Source organism: Phyllostomus discolor, chromosome 9 (genome assembly GCF_004126475.2).
Source record: "Phyllostomus discolor isolate MPI-MPIP mPhyDis1 chromosome 9, mPhyDis1.pri.v3, whole genome shotgun sequence".
Taxonomy (NCBI): domain Eukaryota; kingdom Metazoa; phylum Chordata; class Mammalia; order Chiroptera; family Phyllostomidae; genus Phyllostomus; species Phyllostomus discolor.
The window spans coordinates 83,426,673-83,447,100 of NC_040911.2; positions in this window are offsets into that span (position 1 = coordinate 83,426,673).

Genomic DNA, 20,428 nt, shown 5'->3' on the forward strand with positions numbered 1-20,428 from the left:
AGTAGGTTTGTTCTCACCACCTGTCATTCCACCACCACGGTACCCCTTCCACCTTTGTTCCTCAAGTCCCCAGGAAGGGGCTCTCTCAGTTTGCACTGGCATCACTGGCTGGTCTGAACTCAGAGGGTTCAGCAGCTAACAGGGGAAGAATATGAGTACTGAGGGTTCCTGGGGGGCCTGGGAGAGAACGGTACCAGCAGGCTGGGGCAGGCTAAGAGTGATAAAATATCACTCCCCCACCCCAAGAGAGTGCTCAGCCTCAAGCCTCCCTCTGCTTGGTATGTGGGGAACCCCTGGCCCTCAAGGCTCACCCTCACTCTCACTTCCCCTCTCATTTCCCTGAGGACAGCTAGAGCCCGCCCTCCTCACCTGGCCACCAGCTTCTGTTCTGCAAAAGTCTGCACCTCTGAAATGCTCTGTTGTTGTTTTAAGATCCCAACATTTTTTTTTAAATAAAGGGAAAAGAAAAAAGAAACTTGCAAATGCTTCTTGGGCATCCTGCTGATGAGTTTGGAGTGGCTGAATCTAAACCACGTGGGTTGTTTGCACTGGAATGCTCAGGGCCTGGAGGGGGGTCTTCGCCCTACAAACCCTCCACATCCCTCTCAAGAAGGGGGCTCAGCCAGAGACAGAAGAGAGCTGCACTGTGCTCCACACACCCCCAGTGCCTTTTATCCCCATGGTCAGAGGTGGCCCCAGGAACACATCTGTACTGTGTATGACATGTCTGGAGGGTCAAGGGACACCTCAGTGGTGTGACAATCTCATGGGGCCATCTAAACACCCTAGGGTTCCGGTGAAGGTGGCCTCAGCTTCGGGAGACACAGGTTCGAGCCCCACCCTGTCATCAGGGGTCAAGGTTAAATCATTTCCCTTTTCTGGGCCTCAGTTTCCCCATTTGGTAGATGAGGAGAAGGTATAACTGCATTTAATCTGTTGCCCCAATCTGGGTGGCCCGACAGCATCCTCTGGGGTGCTTTTTAAAAACCCAGACTTCAGGCTGCCACCCCAGACTTACTAAACGTGAACAGGTTTAGGAGCAGACAGTGAGAACGAGGTACTCTGGCACAAGTGTTCCAGGACAAGCTCAGCAGACAGGGTGGCTCTTGTGTGACCTCCAGCCCCAGAGGACTGGGGCCTAAACACAGACTTTTCTGATAAGTTTCAAATGCTGAAGTTTCTAAAACCCGCCACTCTAAGAGACCTAGATAGGAGTGAAAGTTTCCCTTCCAGCAATCCCCTGGCTGGTTCTTTCCCTCGGGGAAACGGGTTCTTTGTCCCCAACTGGGATCTGTGGTCAAGGTTATTTTTTTATGTTTCAAATTAGGAGACAGTTTGTTCCCAGCCTAAACCCCTCCTATAACCTTTGGACCTCAGATATTCCTTCTTCTCCAACTCCTAACCCTTTCCAACCCCACCCTCTCCTACATTCTCCTGAGTGTTGACCCGTTTTATTGGGAAGGACAGCTTCCCAGGGAACTGCGTCTTATAGGTGAGGCTCAGAGGCAACTTCAGAAACTGGGGAGGTGGGGGGGCCAACCTGGGAGAGGGCAGTGGGCGGAGCCCGGAGGGAAGTGCCAGCTGCCTGCCCCTCCAGTGCTATTCCAGTGGGAGAGAACAAAGGCTTGGCCCAAGCTGAGGGGTTCCTCCGGCCCCCACTCCAGCGGGGCCACACCAGGGCCCTCTCTGCAGCCCACTCCCTCCACGACGCCCTTGCGTTCACTGGGTCCCATCCCTGCCCAACGCAGCACCGCGGCCCCGCCTCTTCTTCCCACCTTCTGTCACTAGAGGGCGCCACCCAACCAGAAACGAGGCAACAGCCACGATTGCGAGGGCATTTTTCTGAAATCGGGAGGCTGTCTCGGCTTCTCTCCTAGCAAGACTTGTGAAAAAGCTGAGAGGCTGCCTCCCGCCGCAGGCCCAACGGCAAGAGTTGTATTCAGAGGAGGACCAACATCCCTCAGCCAGGAACCCTCACTATTCCTGGCCTCCTGCTACGACATCCGGGGCACCGACACATGGGGGGCAGGGATGCGAACAGCACTATAGTTCTCTGTTTTCACATATAGGAAAATTTCAAACTATTCTATGTGGTCCTTCTGACTCATGAAATGTTCATTCTTATAATAACAAAATAAAGGTAGCCATAATAATAATGATTAATAATAACAATGTCTTACAGGTATGGAGCACCTACTACGTGCCAGACGGTGCTAAGTGCTTTGGGGGCAGTGTTTCATTTCCTCTGCTTTCCTCTCCCCAGTAAAGATCATAGTAATTACCATTTGGCTGGCTTGCAAACACTGCGACATCCTTATCTCCTGCCACCCTCACAGAAACCCTGTGAGCTAACTCACAGAGGAGGAAGCTGGCTTCAAGTTAAAGTCATTCTGTATTCATCAGTCTCAATGATCCATCCATTTGATGCATGTACGCAAGTGCCTGCTGTATGCCTGGCGGCATGCTGCATGCTAAGGACAATGACCTAGACCTCGTCACTAGAGCTTTCAGTCTGTAGACAAGTCGATGACAACAGTGTGACAAGGCCTTCCACAGGGGACAGGATCTAGGAAGAGCAGCAGCAAACCCATCTGCAACGGACAGGGGCCCTGGGGGCTCCTCCTCTGGGACCCTACAGCCAGACTGAGAACTGAAGAATGAGGAGGTGTAAATGAATTGGGGGTAGGGGTTGGTTCCCAGCTAGAGGACTCAGCGTGTGCAAAGGCCTGGAGAAGAAGCTACTTATAGGGGTGCCAGCCCCGGCCTTTCTCAGCCTCCTGGGCTGTCAGACCCTGGAACACAGGGACTCAGCCCTGGGGACTGCTGGTCCCCCACCCACAACCCCTCCATGGCTCCCAGACTCACCCCTACAGTCTTTCATGAAACCTGCCAGCCACAAGCTGAAATAGGTCATGCAGCCAGACCTGCCCCTAAAGAAGCCACCCGGAAGGGGGACCCTCCAGTCCCTGCTGCTCCAGCCCCCAGGTGTAGTCTTTCTAGCTGAGGCTCCAGCAGAGAGAAGCTGGCCTGTCTCTGTCCTGTTGGAACTCCTGAGCCTCAGAACCCAGGAGCATAATAAAATGGTTATTGCTTCATGCCTCTTAGGGCGGGGGGGACGCATTTCACAGCAATAGACCACTGGGACAGGGGTTAATAGTGGCACCACTCGTAGGGTGGAGGGGCAGGGAAGTGAGGCAGGTAAGGGCCAGGCGGCAAGGCCACAGGTTCCACCTCCACACTGGCCAGCTCTGAGCCCTTAGGCAAGGTCTGGTACTTCTCTCTGTGCCTCGGTTCCCTCACCTGTGAAAGGGGACAGTGAGAGGATCCCTCGCAGTGCCACTGTGAGGTTTAAAGAAGTGAATCATGGAGAAGGGTTTAGATACACAGTGAGTGCTCAATACAAGTTTTTCATATCACATATATTTTATTTATCCATTTGACAAACATTTCTTAAGCACTAAGTCTGACCAGGAACTGTGCCAGGCACTTGACTTTAAAAACTTAGATACATTCTCCCCAGAGCCCTCTGCAGTGGATTTTATTCTCATTCCTGCTTTTTACAGATGAAGAATCTGAGACTCAGGAAGCAGGTAGTGAGGTGAGAACTCGAACCCGGGCCCTGCCCCAAGGGGCCGCTCCAGGCCCAGGCGCCAGGGGCGCATCCCACCCAGCCCTGGGAGATGGGCACGGATCACGTGGGGGAAATGCATCCAGAGCCCCACTGCGGCCTTCCACTTGGCATCGGGGACAGGGACTCCAAATGACTCTCACACACACCGGAGAAGATGGTTCACCTCACTCAAATTAAATGACAATACAGTCACCCAGAAATACCATTTTTTTCACCTATCTGATTGGCAAAGAGCCAAAATTTGAAACCACGGGGCCTTGGGTGGGCTATAGGTGAGCTGGTGCTTTCTCCTACGCCCCTAGGGAAGGGACATGGCCCAGCCTCTGTGGAAGGCAAATGGACAAGATCTACCAAAATTACAATGCGCATGTCCCCTAACCCAGAATTCCATTCCAGGGATCAGTCCTCTAATTAGCCTCGCCCCCATGCAAAATGACAGGTGTGCATTGTGCACAGCTGTTCTCTGTAGCCTGCAAGTCATCACAAAAATACTGAAAACACCCTAAACATCTGTAGGAACTGTGGTTACCTCGATCATCTTATAGGTTTCAACTCTGACTCTGCTTCCTCCTGGAAGCCTTTCCTGACGACCCCCAAGCTAGGCCTGGGGCCTCCCACGTGAGCCCTGCACGGATAAGCCAGTGTTGTCCCTGGCTCTGTGTGTCAGTCCTGCCCCTGGACTGGGAGTCCCATGAGGGCGAGGCCCAGGTGTGACTCATCTCTGGGTCCCAGTGCCCAGTCCCAGTCTGGTACAAGGGTGGCACACAGCTGAACGGATGAACGGATGAACGAATGAGTGAATGAATGACCTCAGGGTGGCTCTGGGCAGGAGTGAGAGCTGCTGTCGCCTGTCAAGCAGCAGCCATCCTGTGCATCCACCGGTGGCAGTGCAGCAGCATCCAGCCGCCAGCCCAAGGCTCCAGCAAATGGCCTCCAGTCTGGTCATCGAACCCCGCCCCCCACTCCCTACTCTCCCTTCGAGGCCCCACCCCTGCTCGCACACTAAGGGCATGAGCACGCACATCAGCACCGCCCTGGTCTCTGTGGGCCCCTGGAAACAGTCATCAAATTTATCAGCCTGGGTATGGTTTTCTTAAATATCAGCTTTATTGAAATATAATTTACCACAGCAAATAAGACTCATCCTTTTGAGATGTAAAGCTCATTGTGTTTTGACAAACACGTACATCTGTGTAACCACCACCAGGACCACAACCTAGAACATTTCCATCAGCCAGGAAGTTCTCAGGCCCCTGGGCCGTCGGTCTCGTCCCCCGCCCCCACCCACCTCTGACAAACACCACTCAGGCTGCAATCTTGCAGGTGGCCTGGCCTCTTCCAGAAGGTCACGTGAGTGGGATCGCACAAGAGGTGGCCTTTTGAGTCTGGTCTATTCCACTCCACATCGTGCCTTGGAGATTCCTCTATGTTTTGGGCGCCTGTAAATCAATAGTTCTTTCCTTTTCATTGCTGAATAGTAGTCCATTGTTTATGCATTCACCTGTTGGAGGACCACGGCTTTTGATGGCTGGGAGAAAAGTTGCTGTAAACATTTGTGTACAGGTTTTTTCCCCCACAATTTTTATTTCTCTTGGGTAAATGCCTAGGAGTAGGATTGCTGGGTCATAGGGTAATCACATGTTTAATTTTATAAAAACTGTCAAATTGTTTTTTGCTGTTCCAGTGGCTATGTCCCCTCACCAGCACTTGGTATTATCGGTTATTATTAATTCTGGCCATTCTAATGAGTGAGCAGAGGCAGCTCTCTGTGGCTGTTGTTTGTAACTTCAGGTAACACTGAATACCTTGTCATGTGCTTATTTGCCAACAATATCTGCATTTTAGTGAAGTATCTTTAAATGTTTTGCTCATTTTCATTGTATTATTTGTTTCCTTGTTATTGAATTGTGAGAACTTTTTAAATATACTCTGGGTACAAATTTTTTAAATCAGATACTATTTTGCGACATTTTCTTCCAATCTGTGGTTTTCATTTTCTTAATGGTGTTATTAGAAAAGAAAATTTTAATTTTGATTAAGTCACATTCATCTTTTTTTTTCTTTTATGGTTTATACTTTTTGTATCTTGTCTAAAAAATCTTTGTGGCCATGGGCCAGGCAAAGATTTTTTTCCTATGTTTTCATCTGGATGTCCTACAGGTTTTGGTTTGACACATAGACCTATGGTCCATTTTAAGTTAATTTTTATGTATGGTATGAGGTATGGGTTGAACTAATTTTTGACATTGAGGTAGAAATACATCGGATGTCAAAATAACTCTAAAAAAGTAACCCTACTTCTGTCCTCCCACAAAGGTACAAATGGACATTTGTTGCAACCTTGATTAAACAGGTAAAGTACTAGAAACTGCCCGAGCCCGCACAGCCGTGCAATGGAAACGCCGCGGAGACACAGAGCGGGCACAGCGGAGGCACCGCGCAACTGCGGGGTTGCCCTGCAGGCATCGGGTCTGATCCGTCAGTGTCCACGTTGGACGGTTGTGTGAGGCTTTGAATGCCATCTTACTCAGGTGTCAGAAAGGATGAGGCGCTCTTCACGGGGTGATGTAGGAAGGTCTCTAAAGTGTGTTGTTAAACAACAAAAGAACAGAGCTAAATAGTGGGCGAAGCCGGCGCCCCACTGGGTTAAAAATTCCTGTGTGGGTTTCTTTGCATGTCCATAAAATATCCCTGGGAAGCCCTGGCCAGGTGGCTGAGCTGGTTGGAGCGTCATCTCAGAACCTGAAAGGTCACGGGTTCGACCCCCAGCCGGGGCACACGCCTATGCTGTGGCCTGGTCCTGGTTGGGGAGAGTGTGAGAGGCAACCAATCGATATTTCTCTCTCACATCAATGTTTCTCCCTCTTTCTCTCTCCCTCCCTTCCCTCCTTTCCAAAATCAGTAAGCATGTCCTCAGGTGAAGATAAAATATACACTGAATATATCTGGGAAGATTCAAAAGAAACTGGTGACAGGGGCTGCCTGGGGGGAGGGGCATCTGGCTGATGGGAGGACAGAAGTGAGACACGCACTGTCACTAGTACCCCTCTGCACCTTTATGCTCTGGATAAGTATTATACAGTCAGAAAATAAATACAAAAAGAAAACTAAAACCGAACATAAAAGCTCCACTTCCATCCTGGCTGGTGTGGCTCAGTGGATTGAGTGCCGGCCTATGAAGCAAAGGGTTACCAGTTCGATTCCCAGTCAGGGCATAGGCCTGGGTTGTGGGTCAGAGCCACATCCCAGGGTAGGGGGCGCATGAGAGGCAACCACACATTGATGTTTCTCTCTCTCTCCTCCCCTTCCCCTCTGTCTAAAATAAATGAAATCTAAAAAACAGCCCCTGGTCTTGGCAATTCTGTCCCACGTGCACCGCCCTCCACAACAGTCAGTCTGAAGGACTCTCTCCTGTTCCTCCTCAGGCTTCCCACCAGGCCAGCTTGGTGGAGAATGCTTGTTTCTCAGATGGAGAAACTGAGGCCCTGAGAAAGGACAACATTCCTGAGGCCTCCGGGCCCAAACGCAGGCACCTTGTCAGGTACCTACCAGAGTCAGGGGGGTTGAGAGCCGGGGAAGAGACCTGCAGTCCTGCCCCATGGGGACCCAGACAAAGTCACTTAAGGTGTGGGTCAGAGCCGAGCCCATCTGGAAGCTATTGCCACCCCCAACCCAGGCTGCGGCGGAGAGATGGGTGGGGGCTCCGCTTCCACGCACATCTGTTCCTCATCAACGCTCATGCTCTGGACCAGGCTCCAGCCCTGGAAGTGCCATTTCCCGGCGTGGCCAGGCCACCCTCACACCAGTCCCCTTCCCCACTGGGACCTGCAAAACAGCCCTGAGGTCCGGGCCGGCCGTCCCTTCACCTCTCGGAGCTTCAGGCTCCCCTACTTGTAGGGATGAAGCCAATTCATGCAAAGCACTCAGCACTCCAAACAATGCGAGTCACTGTCTCTGCCCTGACAGCCTCCCCGGTCTCCTTACTGTCGGTGCCCAACACCAACGGGGAGCGTGCCCAGCTCTGTTTGAAGCACTGAGTATGTCCTGACTTTTTCAAACTTCACAGCAGCTGTCTGAACTAGATGTCCTTACTAGACCAGCTTTTCTGATAACCCAGCTGAGGCTCAGAGGTGTTAAGTAACTTGCCCCAAGTCACACAGCCAGCAAGGGCATAGCCAGGATTCAAACCCAGGCCACCTGACTCCAGAACCCCGACTCCAAAGCTCTCCCTGCACTGCCTTTGCGGCTTTCCACCACTTCCCCACTGATCCCCGATTCCTGCTAGTGCCCCTGACAGGGTCCCCTGACACAGATGAACACTGCTCTCAATGAGTGTTCTGTGACTGAGAAACCAGCAAGCACCATTGCAAGGCCAGGAGACGATGCTCGACCTCTGGCCACCGTGAGTGGAACAGGAAGACAAGGGAGGTAAGGGGGCTGCCAGGACGGAAGAATGGGGGTGGCAGGCGCCCTTGCACGCAGGCTGGGGCAGCAGGTTTGCTGGTCTAGACCAGCCTGCAGAGAGGTGGGATTTGACAGTACCCCTACATGGAAAGGGCATGTGCTGCCCATCAGCCTTACATCCAGGGATCTGCCTTAGAGAAACAGTGTGCCCGTGTGGACAAAGAGTCACGGGGCAGGGGGAGCCTTCCCTGTGGCCCTGTTAGAACGGGAAGGAACCGCAACCCAGAGCTCCATCAGGGGCCCTGGCTCCACTGACAGGGTGGCCCAGACACTCGGTGGCAAACCATGAAGTGATGAAAAAGCCTGACGCAGGGCTCATGAGCTGACGCCTCGCCAGACGCCACTGTGCCGAGGACAAAGGGAGCGGGGGGGGGGGGGGGGGGGGGGGGGGGGGGCCGCGAGTGCAGGGCGCATCCCCCAGGAGCTGTCTGTGCGTAGTAGACAGCTGGGGAGGGGCATGAAGGGGATCCAGACACAGTTTTAACTCTTCGCTTTGTCTTCTTCCAGACCATCTTTCGAGGCACCGACCGCTGTCTTTACTAGAATAAGAAAAGGAAAAGCAGCAGGCAGCGCTGTGCCCAGCACCTGGAGAGGCTCCTGCGAAACTGGTAAAGGCGTTTTGAGCTGCTGGTGACTGCGTGGTGCCGGGGTAGAGCTCTGAAGGGGGCGGCCCGGGGCCTCCTCCCTAGGCAGTGGCAAGTGCCTGGTGGAGGCCAGTTTCCTGGAGGTGGCGGGAAAGGGGCAGGAAAGCCGAGGTGAGGGGACAGTGGGAGGGCTCTGAGGGCTAAAGTCTTCTGAGGGATTTATCGAGTGCTCACAAGGGGCCCAGCACCAGCCTAAGCGTGAAATCTCCCATCGTCACCCCCACGGTGCAGATAAAGAAACCGAAGCCTGGGGTGCAGTGACCGGTGACCGATGGGCTGTCCCCCTCACCCCACCCCGCCCCACTGCCCAGCCTGAGCACCGCACAGGGAGTCTGAAGCCTGGCTTGTGATCCTCTCTGGCCTCTGCTCCCTCATCCCTGAGTCCCTTCCAGAGTTGGATCGGGGCAGCCAGCAGCCGCGGGCGGCCACTCAGCCAAGAAGGCTGGGAGTGATTAGAGCCTAGCCACATTTTTTTTGGACAGGGGCGCCTTCTGCATGTTAATCACGCAGGGCAAAAAGAGAGCAGAACAAGTTGCTGCTCCCCAGTGGGGCTGGGGCTGGACTGGGGGAGGAGGGGGAGGACGCCCTCAGGAAAGGGGAAGGGAGTGAGGAGGAGCCGGGAGCCGGGCTGGGCGGGGAAGCATGAAGAATGTTGGGAAACGCTGCCCCTGGGACCCCATGGAGAAGACCCCAAGCCGTCTTCTTGGGGGCAGCAAATGCTTGGGGCTCCGCCTGCTCCTTCATCCCTTTCTGCCCCTTCCAGCTCCCTCCAGGCTCTCACAGAAAATCTTCCCAAGTAGCCATCTGGGCCTCAGGGAGGATTCCCGGTGCTGACTTCTCTACCTGGAGATGATCTTTTCCCTCAGAAGGGTGTTGGGCAAGGAGAGCCTCAGAGCTGGAGCAGGAAGGGCGGGGAGTCAAACCCTGGTCCCCACCCTGGCCCCAGGCAGAGCGTCCAGTAGGTGGGCGAACACAGCCCCTTGACCGACCCCGCCCAAGGGGTGGAGGATAGGCAACCACCAGGCCAATCTGAAAGCCAGAAGAGGCCTCAGGAAGGATGGACACTAATACTAGTAATAGCAATAACAATAACAATAGAATGATAAAATAAAAGTAATTATAGTCATTCCTAACAGTTACTGATCACCCGTCACTGTGCATTTCATTCTCACCATAACTCTGGGAGGACTGGGCCCTCCCTGTGGACACTGAGGAACAGAGAGGCTCAACAGCTGGCCCACAGACAGACAGACAGACAGACAGCTGGACAACAGTGAAGCCAGACCAGCCCCTGCTCAAACGGAGGAGGGCAGGGAGGCCCGGAGATGGGCAGTGAAGAGCACCAGGCACACAGCAAGTGAGAGGCGGGGCCGGGCTGCCAGGGCTTGACTTTCAGGGCTGTCTGTCCCTTTCCTCGGTTCTGCCGCAGGCCCAGGACCCAGGATCTCGCCCATGCCTTTCCAAGGGTCTGTGGACTCAAGATCGGGCCTCATTCTCCGGATCTAGCCTCCACTTGTGAAGGGTGGCGAGAGAAAGAGAGAGATCAGCTGGTGGGAAGGAGGCAAATTTGGGCTGAGACCCCTGTCTTCTCTCCTCCTGTGAATACCCCCTGCCTGTACCCCCAGAGCTGGCACCCAGGTGAGCCGTTCAGGCATGCCCCTGCCCTCCCACCACTGCCTCCCCAAACCTGTCCTGCGTCCCGCCCCTGCGCCCTCTGCGGCCTTATCATGCCCCTCCCTCTCCTGCTCACTCCACTCCAGCCACAGTGCCCTCCTTTCTGTTGCCTGAAAAATCCTGACTCATTCCTGCCTCAGGGCCTTTGCACTAGTAATTTGCACGTGCTGTTGCCTCTGCCAGGGACACCCTCCCCCAGAACTTCCTGTGGCTCACTCCTTCTGCTCCCAGCCTCATGTCGGGGAGGTGTCCTCTGACTTCAAAATGCATGACACTGCCTCCTCCTTTCGCCACCCAAAGCTTCCTGACAGCATCTGCATGTTACGCACCCTTATCTGAACCCTCCTTGTTGGTTTGCCTGTGTGTTTATTGCCTGTTTCTGCGAAGAGGGCCAGGACTCCCATCTGTTTTGTTCACTGCTCTGTCCTCAGCCCCATAAACAATGCCTGGCATGTAATGAAATGAAGGCACAAGCCCCAAGGAAGGGTTGTGCTGTGGGAAGGAAGTTTATCTCATAGGAATGATGCTCATCTAAGGAATCTCCCTTTTGGAAATGGTTCTCAGACACCTTATGGGCCCCTGTTTTCTCATTTGTAAAATGGGACTGACACCAGCATTGCCTCCTTGGCTGGATCATCATGAGGATTAAATGAGACCAAGCCTAGGCCAGCAATAACTACTCTTGAATATTGGCAGTGACTCCCCTTATTATTTTCATTATTGTTGGCGTCGTTATCAGTCTCCTAGCCCGACTCTGGGCTGGGCACCATGAGCGGCTGTCCGCTGGTCCAGGGAGGAGGGCTTGAGGAGCGTCTGGTCTCAGCACCAGCGTGCCCGCTGGGGCTCTCAGTCCTCCTCACCTCCCACCTGCTGTCTTTGCTCACACCCACACAGGGTGCCTTCTCTGACTGGCCACCCATCACTTACCCTCCAAGCCTTCCCAGGCTATCTGCAGGGTGGTGGATGAGTTAGGACAACCTCGGTAAGCCCCAGAGGTGGAAGGCATGAAACACCACAGTGGTTCATGTCTCAGTCCCCGGAAGTCCGACGTGGGTGGGCCCTGTGAGCACTTTGCCAGGCAGTGGTTTCCAGACCCAAGTTTCTTCCACCCGTGGCCCTGCCATCTTCCACTGGGGCTCCCAAGAGGAGTGGAACTCAGTCATGTGACTGCTCCCACAGGTAAGAGAGGCTGGGGAATATGGCCTCACCATGAGCCTGGGTTGGTTCACCACTGGGTGGGAGCAGATTTTCTAGCTGGGGTCCTGGGATTGTCAGGGAGTGGTTTGCCAAAAAAGTGCTTTCTGTGTTGCTGCTGGCCACAGGGCCACCATGGGCCAGGCAATGGGTCCACTCTTTCTCACTCTGTCCCCCCATGGAGAGTCCTTCTGTCCCCAGGGCTAGTGACACAAGTGTAGAGAGGTAAGATAACTGTCTGTGGCCACCCACATGCAAGGGAGATGGAGGTGGGTTTAAACTCAAACCCATCTGGCTCAGAAGCCTTCCAGGGAGGGGGGTCTGAGAAGGGGGAAGAGGGGGTCAAGGAAGGAGATATGATAGGACAGATTCGGACAAGGGCACAGCCCAGCCTGGGGCACAGAAAGGACACTGTGCACACAGCACTTAATGTGGTCTTCACGGCTTGCCCTTTACCCCTCTCTGGACAGCTCCACCGAACTGTCCCCCTTCCCCTCCCCAGTAAAAAGCCTGCAGGATGAATAAGCCAAAGTCTCTGTGATCCAGGACGTGATAGAAGAAAGCTTAGGCCGAGTACAAGGTGTCTCGTCTCCACAGATCCTGGGGCATAGGGAGTGTAGCCACCATCGTCCTCCTCTGCTGATGGCCCCCCACTTTTCCACTGGGGAACCAGCCCTGCCCACTCCAAGCCGATGAGGTGCAGGCGGCAGCTGGAGTGGTAGGTTAGCTTGTCCCGTCTCGGCTGGCCACCATGGCAGGCTGGGCATTGAGGTCAGGACCCTGTCGGAGCCAAGGCGAGACCCTCCCATGGACTTTGTGTGGACTTGGCAGAGAGGTATAGCCGTCAGGAACATTTCAGCTACGGGTAACAAGGAACGTCAAGCAGTGGCTTAGACACTAAAGTGTTAATTTTTCTCTCCTAGGAAAAGTCTGATGGTAGGTGTTCAGCAGCTTGGCAATGTCAGGGTTAATGCCGTGAGGACATTCGGGCCATCCCTCAGGGCTGCAAGATGGCCATACCCCCTCCTGATCACATTCGTGTCTCAGCCCCGTTGTCAGGGCAGCCAGTTTCTCCTCCTGCCCGCTGGTGTGGGCTTCCATCTCATTGGCTGCCTCTGTGTCATGTGCCCCCCAGCTGGAGGAAAGTCCGGAGAGGTGGGTATTTGGCTGCACGGCCTCTGTAGTGAGAGGAGCTTGATGGGAATGGGCGCTGGATTAGCCAACCCCAAAGCCTCTGGTGGGACTTGCTTCTTGCCTCAGGGTTTAGTTCTTTGGGGAGGTGGGAGGGGCGTGGGAGGGCTGGCACTGCAGGCTGTCATCTTGCCACTGTGACTTGAGATGCCATGTGAGGATGGAGCCAGTTCTGGTGATGTTGTCTGATACCCAAGATCCAGCCGTGCCTGAAGGCCTCTACTCTTGTATGTAACCATTACAGGAGCAAATAATAATAATAATACATTAAATGATGTTTAAAATACAAAAATATATTTTAAAATATTTTCTAAGGTATTTATATGCAATATACATAATTTATTTTATATAAAACAATACATACATTTTTTCCTTGCCCCCTTAGGCTGGACTTAACTTCTTTCTCTTGGGCAAGAGAGGCCTCGTGGTAGAAGAAATACACTCAGACTTCAGAGTCAGGCCACCTGGGTCCCAGCCCTGGTTCTGCCGTGAGTTTGACTTGGGGTTTGGCCGAGTCATTTCACCTCTCTGAGTTGCTGATGCTTCATCTGCAAAGCGGGCTGTTGTGCAGATCGAGCCAAATGCGATGTGCGATGGGCCCTGCCACGGAGCAGGCCCTCAGCACACGTAACTGCCTCCCGCCTCCCTGCCCTTCGCGCACGTGAAGTTCGGCGCAGCTGGAGGGGAACTTCCAGCTCTGCTGCCGCACGGGTCCGGATTTCTCTTCCCGCTGTAGACCGAGCGCTCCCCGAGGCCAAGGACTGTCCGAGTTATCTCCACATCTACAGCGCATAGACCCTGGGTGCTCAAGAAATGCTCGAATTAGGTTAGATAGCACAATACTGCATCCGCCCATTTATTTAACAGACGTTTATTGAGCGCCTGCTGTATGCCAGGCCCGCTGCACACAATGGGGATGCGGAAGTGGACGCCTTAGATACGGTCCGTGCTCTCGGGGGTGCACCATCAAACAGGGGAGACTGGCAGCAAGTGGGCAAATGAATTAAAACACTACGTCTGATAATGAAACGGCCACGAAGAACCTACAGTGGGGAAAGGGATAAAGGTTTGTTTCCTAGGGCGCCCAGGGAAGGGCTCTGCGAGGGCAGATCCTTGAGCCTCGCCAGTGTGATGAGGAGATAGCTGGCCACTGAGAGAATGGCGACCCAGGCCGAGGGAACAGCGAGGACAAAGCCCCTAGGGCTGGCCTGCAGGACCGGTGCATGGGAAACACCTAAATAACTGAATGACCCTCTGGACAGCAACCCCCCACCAAGCGCATTCCTCTCGCCCAGATGCGGGATGAAAAATGCCCCAAGGCCGGCTGGCGAGTGTGTCACTCATAGAATTTCATCTTGCTGCCAGCTCTCGGAGAACGGTTCCTGCCAAGGAGGTGACATCTGTGCGGAACATGTGCTTGTCCCCCAGGATGTCCAAGGCTGCGTTCTTGGTCCTACCTTCCCCAGGTGCCCCACTGTGCGCCAGGCCTTGGCTCGGCTTTCCGTCCCATCCACTGACTCATTTAACCCCCTCACAACCCTCGAGAAGTAGGGAGCGTTATCTCACCTTCTGAAGGCAGGCCCAGGGCCACTGGGCGGGCGGAGGGATGAGCCCCAGATGTCTGAGACCAGAGACCAGTGAGTCGGGCACCCTCCTGGGGCCGGAGTGTGCAGCAGCATGGACGCCCCACCCACAGTAGCTCAGACTGGGCTTTGTGAGGGCCCGGGCCTCGGGGTCCTGCACATCTTCACTACACTGCCGGGTGCGTGGTGGGCACACACTAAATAAACACACGAGTAAAAAGGACAACTGAATACTGGATGTGAAGCACTGAGCATGGCACCCGGTGCACGAAAGGTCTCACTAAGCGGACGCCGTGATGACTACATAAGGTCCTCTTCACTGACCATTGTGTAGGCCTCCATAAGGTAGTGTACTGGTTTCCTGGGCTGCCATAACAAAGTGCAGCGAACTGGATGGCTTACAACAACAGGAACGAATTCTCTCACAACTCTGGAGGCCAGAAAGCAAGGTGTCAGCAGGGCCATGGTCCCTCTGAAACTCGGGTGAGAATCCTTTCTTCTGGTGGCAGCCATCAGCCCCTGGCGTCCTCGGCTTACAGTTGCATCATCCAATCTCCCCCTTCATCGTCACATGGAACTCTGCCCCCATATCTTCCCACCCCCCTGTGAGGGCACCAGGCGTGCTGGGCTATGGGCGCACCTCCTGCAGTTTGACCTCATCTGAACTAATTCCGTCTGCAATGACCCTTCTTCCAAAGAAAGTCACAGGCTGGACGTAAAGATTTCCACATGTATTTTTGGGGGGGAACAGAGTTCAACCCCAAATAGTTAGGTTAAGCTGCCATAACAAGCAGCTCAATATGATTTTTCTTTCTTTCTCGTGCTTCTTGTCCCCAATGGGGAGCATCAGGTAAGTTCGCCGGAATCACACAGGAACCAAAGATGGTGCCTATTTGGTGTTGCGGGTGTCTCAGCACAAGTCTCCGGCTCTCTGCAGTCGAGGAAGAGAGTACAGACAGTCACACAATGGTTCTTAAAAGAGTCCAAACTCAGTGTCAAAGCAAGTCATGCGGCCAGGCGCCACCTCAAGAGGGAGTGTTCTGGAAGGAGAAGAGATCCGGAAATCTAGTGCTAGGAATGTTCACACAACTGCCCTTAAATATTCCCATCTTCATGTTTGCATCTACGGTTAAATATCAATCCCTTCCAGAAAACCTGCAAAGATGAGTGAGTTTTGGGTAAGGTGCAGCGGAGGGGCAGTAGGGAGAACCAAGGGGAAATGAGCCAAATCACGTCTGAGACCATCGGGATGTCAAACAGGAGTCCCCCTGTGTGATGCTGTCCTCCCGTCTCCTCAGGTCCTCACGACTTTGAGAAACAGGTGTTTCCCCCCTTTTACCGAGGAGGAAACTGAGACTCGATCATGCGCCCGCGGTCCACAGCCAGGAATGAACTGAGCACAGGGGAGGCCTGACTGAAGCTGTGTCAGCTCTTAGTATCTAACAAATTATTCCCAAATTTGGTGGCTTAATACCACAAACATCTATTATCCCCCACCTTCCGTGGGCCAACTGGATGATTGGGCCAACTGGCCTGGGCTGGGTGGTCTAGGATGGCCTCGCTCATGGATCTGGGGATTGGTTCAATGTCAGCTGTGGTGACAGGATGACTCGGCCATGTGCCTCTCACCATCCAGCAGTCTAGCCAGGGTGGCCTTCACACAAAGCAAGAGCCAGTGCACAGCCCCTTAAAAGCCTGGGGAAATTCACATTGGAAAAGGTCCCCTTGGCCAAGCACGATGCATGGCCAAACTCAGATAGGAGGGGTGGACACATAGACTCCGCCTCTTAATAAGAAGAGCTGCAAAGCCACATGGCAAAGGCTGGTGTTTACGGTGGTGGGAGAAGCCTGTGCCCCGTTGTGCAATTTACCACAATAACAAAACCCTGTGTCCAAACACAGAGAATTAGTTAAGAAAATCCCAGCAGCGCTTCAGCCGAGGCTTAGGCTGCTGTTTGTCGTGTGCTTATAGAAGAATCTCTTGCTGAGAAAAGTAGTTGATAAGTAGGAAAAACAGGCTTTAAAAATATGCCGTTTTTGTGCACCATTTCTCAGCCATCACATTGCCACAACAGTAAAGCCTGCCAATACTGAGAGAGGGCAGGACTGCAGAACAACAGAAATGCCTGTGCCCAGCATGGTGGTGTCCTTGGGCTGGCTCGGAACGCGCTGCATGTCCCAGAAGGAGCGCTCCTCCATAAGCACCCTGGAGAAACCGCTGATCACAGGCACAAGGGTGCATGTAGCAGACAGCCACAGCCGCCTCATTAGAAATAACAGAATTGAATCAACCCAAATGTCCATCCTTCGTCGGCTGGATAAAGAGTAGTATTGATTGAGACGATGGTGCGCAGCAGTGGAAAAAGCACGGCCCTGGTCGCAAGATCTGTATGTGGAATTTGGATGGAGCTGGAAAACATACTGTGCAAGCAGGACGTTGCTTATAGCTGAACAGTGTAACCCAGTGCAGGTCTGGCTGCCCACTGCTTCAAAAGCCAGTACTCAACAGGAAGGGGCTGATGTAAAGGAACGTGGTTTTATTAAGGTGCCGGCAACCTGGGAGAGGGACTCTGGTCTCAAGCCCATCTTAACGTCTCAGTGCAGGCAGAGATTTTTGTAAGGAGGGAGAGGAGGGAGTGGGAGAACAAAGGGATGAAGGGAGAGGCTGTGGATGTGCAGGTAGTGTTAGGGTGGTCGGTGGTGCGGGCTGTGAAAGGATTCACAGAGAGAAGAGAGTGCAGAGAGTAAAGCTTTTATTCACTCTCCGAGAGAGGAGAGGGGCATGTTGTGGAGAGATATACCCACATTGGGGGTGAGGGCTTTGAGCTTTTACTGAATTATGGATTATAGAAGCACGGGGGCGGGGTGGGGGGAGCGGGGGTGGGGGAGTGCTGTTGTGAGGCCCCTGGACCGTTGGGGGTGCTGTAACATGAGGTTTTGTATAAGCTGCAGTTTGCTCCAAGGTTATCTTTTGCCTGTGGCTGTGGGGAGCAATTAGTCAGGTTCTGTTATTGCTTTCCAGTAAGTTCCAGCCCTGGAGACCTGGGCTCAGGAGAGTGAAATGGCGGTCATGATTAACAAGGTCACAGACCTGCAGGGCAGATGTCGCCACAACAGGACAGTCCGGATAGGGATCTTTTGTGTCAGTATCCTGGAGCTGCTGCTGAAAGCCACATTCCTGCAGGGGAGCGACCTATGTCACCTGAAGTTGTGGTCATGGCTGGTTTTTGTACAAGCAGGACCTGGAACTGTCTGCAATGTGCTTACAAAGAACCCGTCAGTGTGTGAGCTCCTTTCATCAGTCTGTGAGGACATATTTACTCTAGTTGCATTTCTCGCTAAGCCAGAGCAGTATGAAATTTTCATTCCCTGTTACAACTGCATGTACTTAAATTCTGAAAATACTTACTGTACATTATTTATGGATACATGTATCTGGGCCCATAGGCCAGGAGGGAGAGGAAATGAGAGAGAGATGGGAAGGAGGAAGTGAGGGTTGCCGACTTTACCTGTATTAAATTTCATTTCTTTAAAAACGTGGGACAAATCCGCAAAATGTTGCCATGTGCTCATTTGAAGGGAGGGGTACACGGGTTATATTATCCTGTGCGCTTTTCTGATTCCTTTTCTAAAACATAATCCAAAGCAAGAAAAGTTTTAAAAAGTTTAGAAAACGCTATCTTATTTTATTTTATTTTATTTTATTTTCTAGAAACCCATCCAAAAACATAGGCATCTCTGTGTGGAGAGAAGCGATTGGGAGGAAAGTGCTCCAAAATGTTGGCCGTGGGTTTTGCCTTAGGCTGGTGAGAACACAGGCAACATTTATTTTTTCCCCTCTTGCTAATATATTTATTTCTGACTTTTCTATGAGGGACATGCTGTGCTTGTGTAATAAAAACAAACAAAATACAGAGGGCCCTGCTCGTTCTCTGGGTCACAGGCTCCTCTGAGCCTCCACGGGGTCCCAGGTTCCAAAATAGATCTTCGCTCTGGCCTGGCAGGCTCATGCTCCACATCCTGCAGCGAGCGCCAGACGTGGGCTAGGGCTGGCGCAGCCGTTGGCCCAGGCTCAGCAGCCCAGCTCAGGGCGCGTGCCCTCCAGCCCGGCCCCTCAGCCTCTGGGGCAGTAAAGCTGGGGCTCTCCATCATTCAGAGGGGAAACCGAGGCTAGGGTGGTTACCCCTGGGAAAGAGCAACAAGTGTTAGCAAGCGCAAAGGTGGCTGTGTTGGGGGCCTGTCTGGCTGAAGATGGGCTGGGTGCTCCAATGCTGGGGGACTTTGGACGAGTCCCAGAGCGTTTCCGGGCCAATTTCTCTGGCAGCGTCAATGGAAACAGCCCCACTTTCTGCTTCACCTTCAGCTACCAGAGGCCCGAAGGACATTTTTTTACACAGAGAGGCTAGCTCTTTTCAATGATATGGGTAATGTAATAATAGCTACCAACATATCAAGCAGTTACTTACATGCTAAATACCGAAGTGTCATTTTCTCATCCTCCCTCCTGTGGTGATTGTGTTTTCCAGCAGCTCCCATCCCACGTGGTGTTCTGAAACCTCACCAGTCTCCACCCACAGAGAGTCTGCCCCTGCTCCCCCTGAACTTGGATGGGGCTCCTCCGTGACTGCCTCTGTGAGTAAAATTTAGAAGAGTTGGCCCTGTGTGATTTGTGAGGTCATAAAAGGTCATATGCCTTCTACTTCTCTGGAGATGCTTGCCCTTGGACTGTGGCCACCATGCTGTGAGGAAGCCCCGGCCCCATGAAGAGGCTGCATGCAGTCCTTCTGGCTGCCAGCCCCAGCCCAGGTCTCAGATGTGTGAATGGATGAGCTTTCGAATGGTTCTGGGCTCTGGACTCCACACTGCTCCAGCTGGTGCCAAATGGAGCAGAGTCCCCACTGAACCTGGCCAGAAATGCATTTATGAGTGAAATAGCTGTTGCCCTTGTTTAAACCACTAAGTGTTGGGGAACTTTGTCACACAGGTCTAGTAACTGGAAGACCCTCCACCACACCTTGCTAATGAGGGACTGTTCTCCCCATTTTATACATAAGGAAACTGAGTCTCACCTACTAAAGTGGAATCAAGATTCAGTGCCAGAAGTGTGGAGCTCTTAATCATTAGGCCTGGGTCACAGGGGTGACCTCAAAACTCAGCCTTGGGTCCCTTCTAGTCTATCAGCTGTGCTGTGGCTCTGGGTGTAGGCAGTGGAAAATGGAGGTGGGGAGCAGCTGACAGACTGTTCTCTGGGTGGAAGTGCTCATGGGGACACAACCATTATTGCTCCACAGATTCACCCCTGGACCTCCTGGGGACACTGGCAGATTATCCCCAGGACTGTCAGCAACCCCAGAGCTTTCTGCTAGGACCTCACGACACTGTTATCAATGGCCCCAAGAGACACCCAGGTCATGTCCTCAGGGCTGTGAACAGCACAGTACAAGAAGCTTTGGGTGTGCTTTAAGCTGCCAGGTTTGCCCCCTTATTTATCACCCTGGGTGTTGAAATGCGGGGAGCTGAACAGGGAGGGGGCTAGGGAGGTGCCTAGTGACTTCACCCTCTTCTCCGGACCCAGATACCTGAGGAGCCCCAGATCGGCAAGTGGGTCTCCAGGAATGGTCCGTGTACCCTGCCTTGGTTCCCAGGTTCAGGAAGATCGGTTCTTCCAGGAAAACAGATTCCAGCGTGTGACTCTGCACAAGTTGCCCCCATCTCTGGATACGCTTTCTCACGAGCTAAATGCAAGATACAAGTCCATTGCACGCTGGATGTGCTGATGCCCCACTGGATCAGAGTGGAAGCTGGTTCCCTGGTGAGTGGCCAAGATGGGGAGGCAAGCCGGCAGGTGTTTTATGCCCATGCATACCCACCTCCCTCCTGGTCACTCCACCCCGGGTTTCCTTGAGAAACCTGTCCTTCCCTCAATCCCTTTGGGTCCCATGAGGCTGACCCTACTCCTGTCACCAGGTTTCTGCCTCAGGTGCTTGGTGAAGGCTGGGCAACCACCAGTGGTGGGAGAATCCAGAATCCAGGAGCAGCTTGTCTGG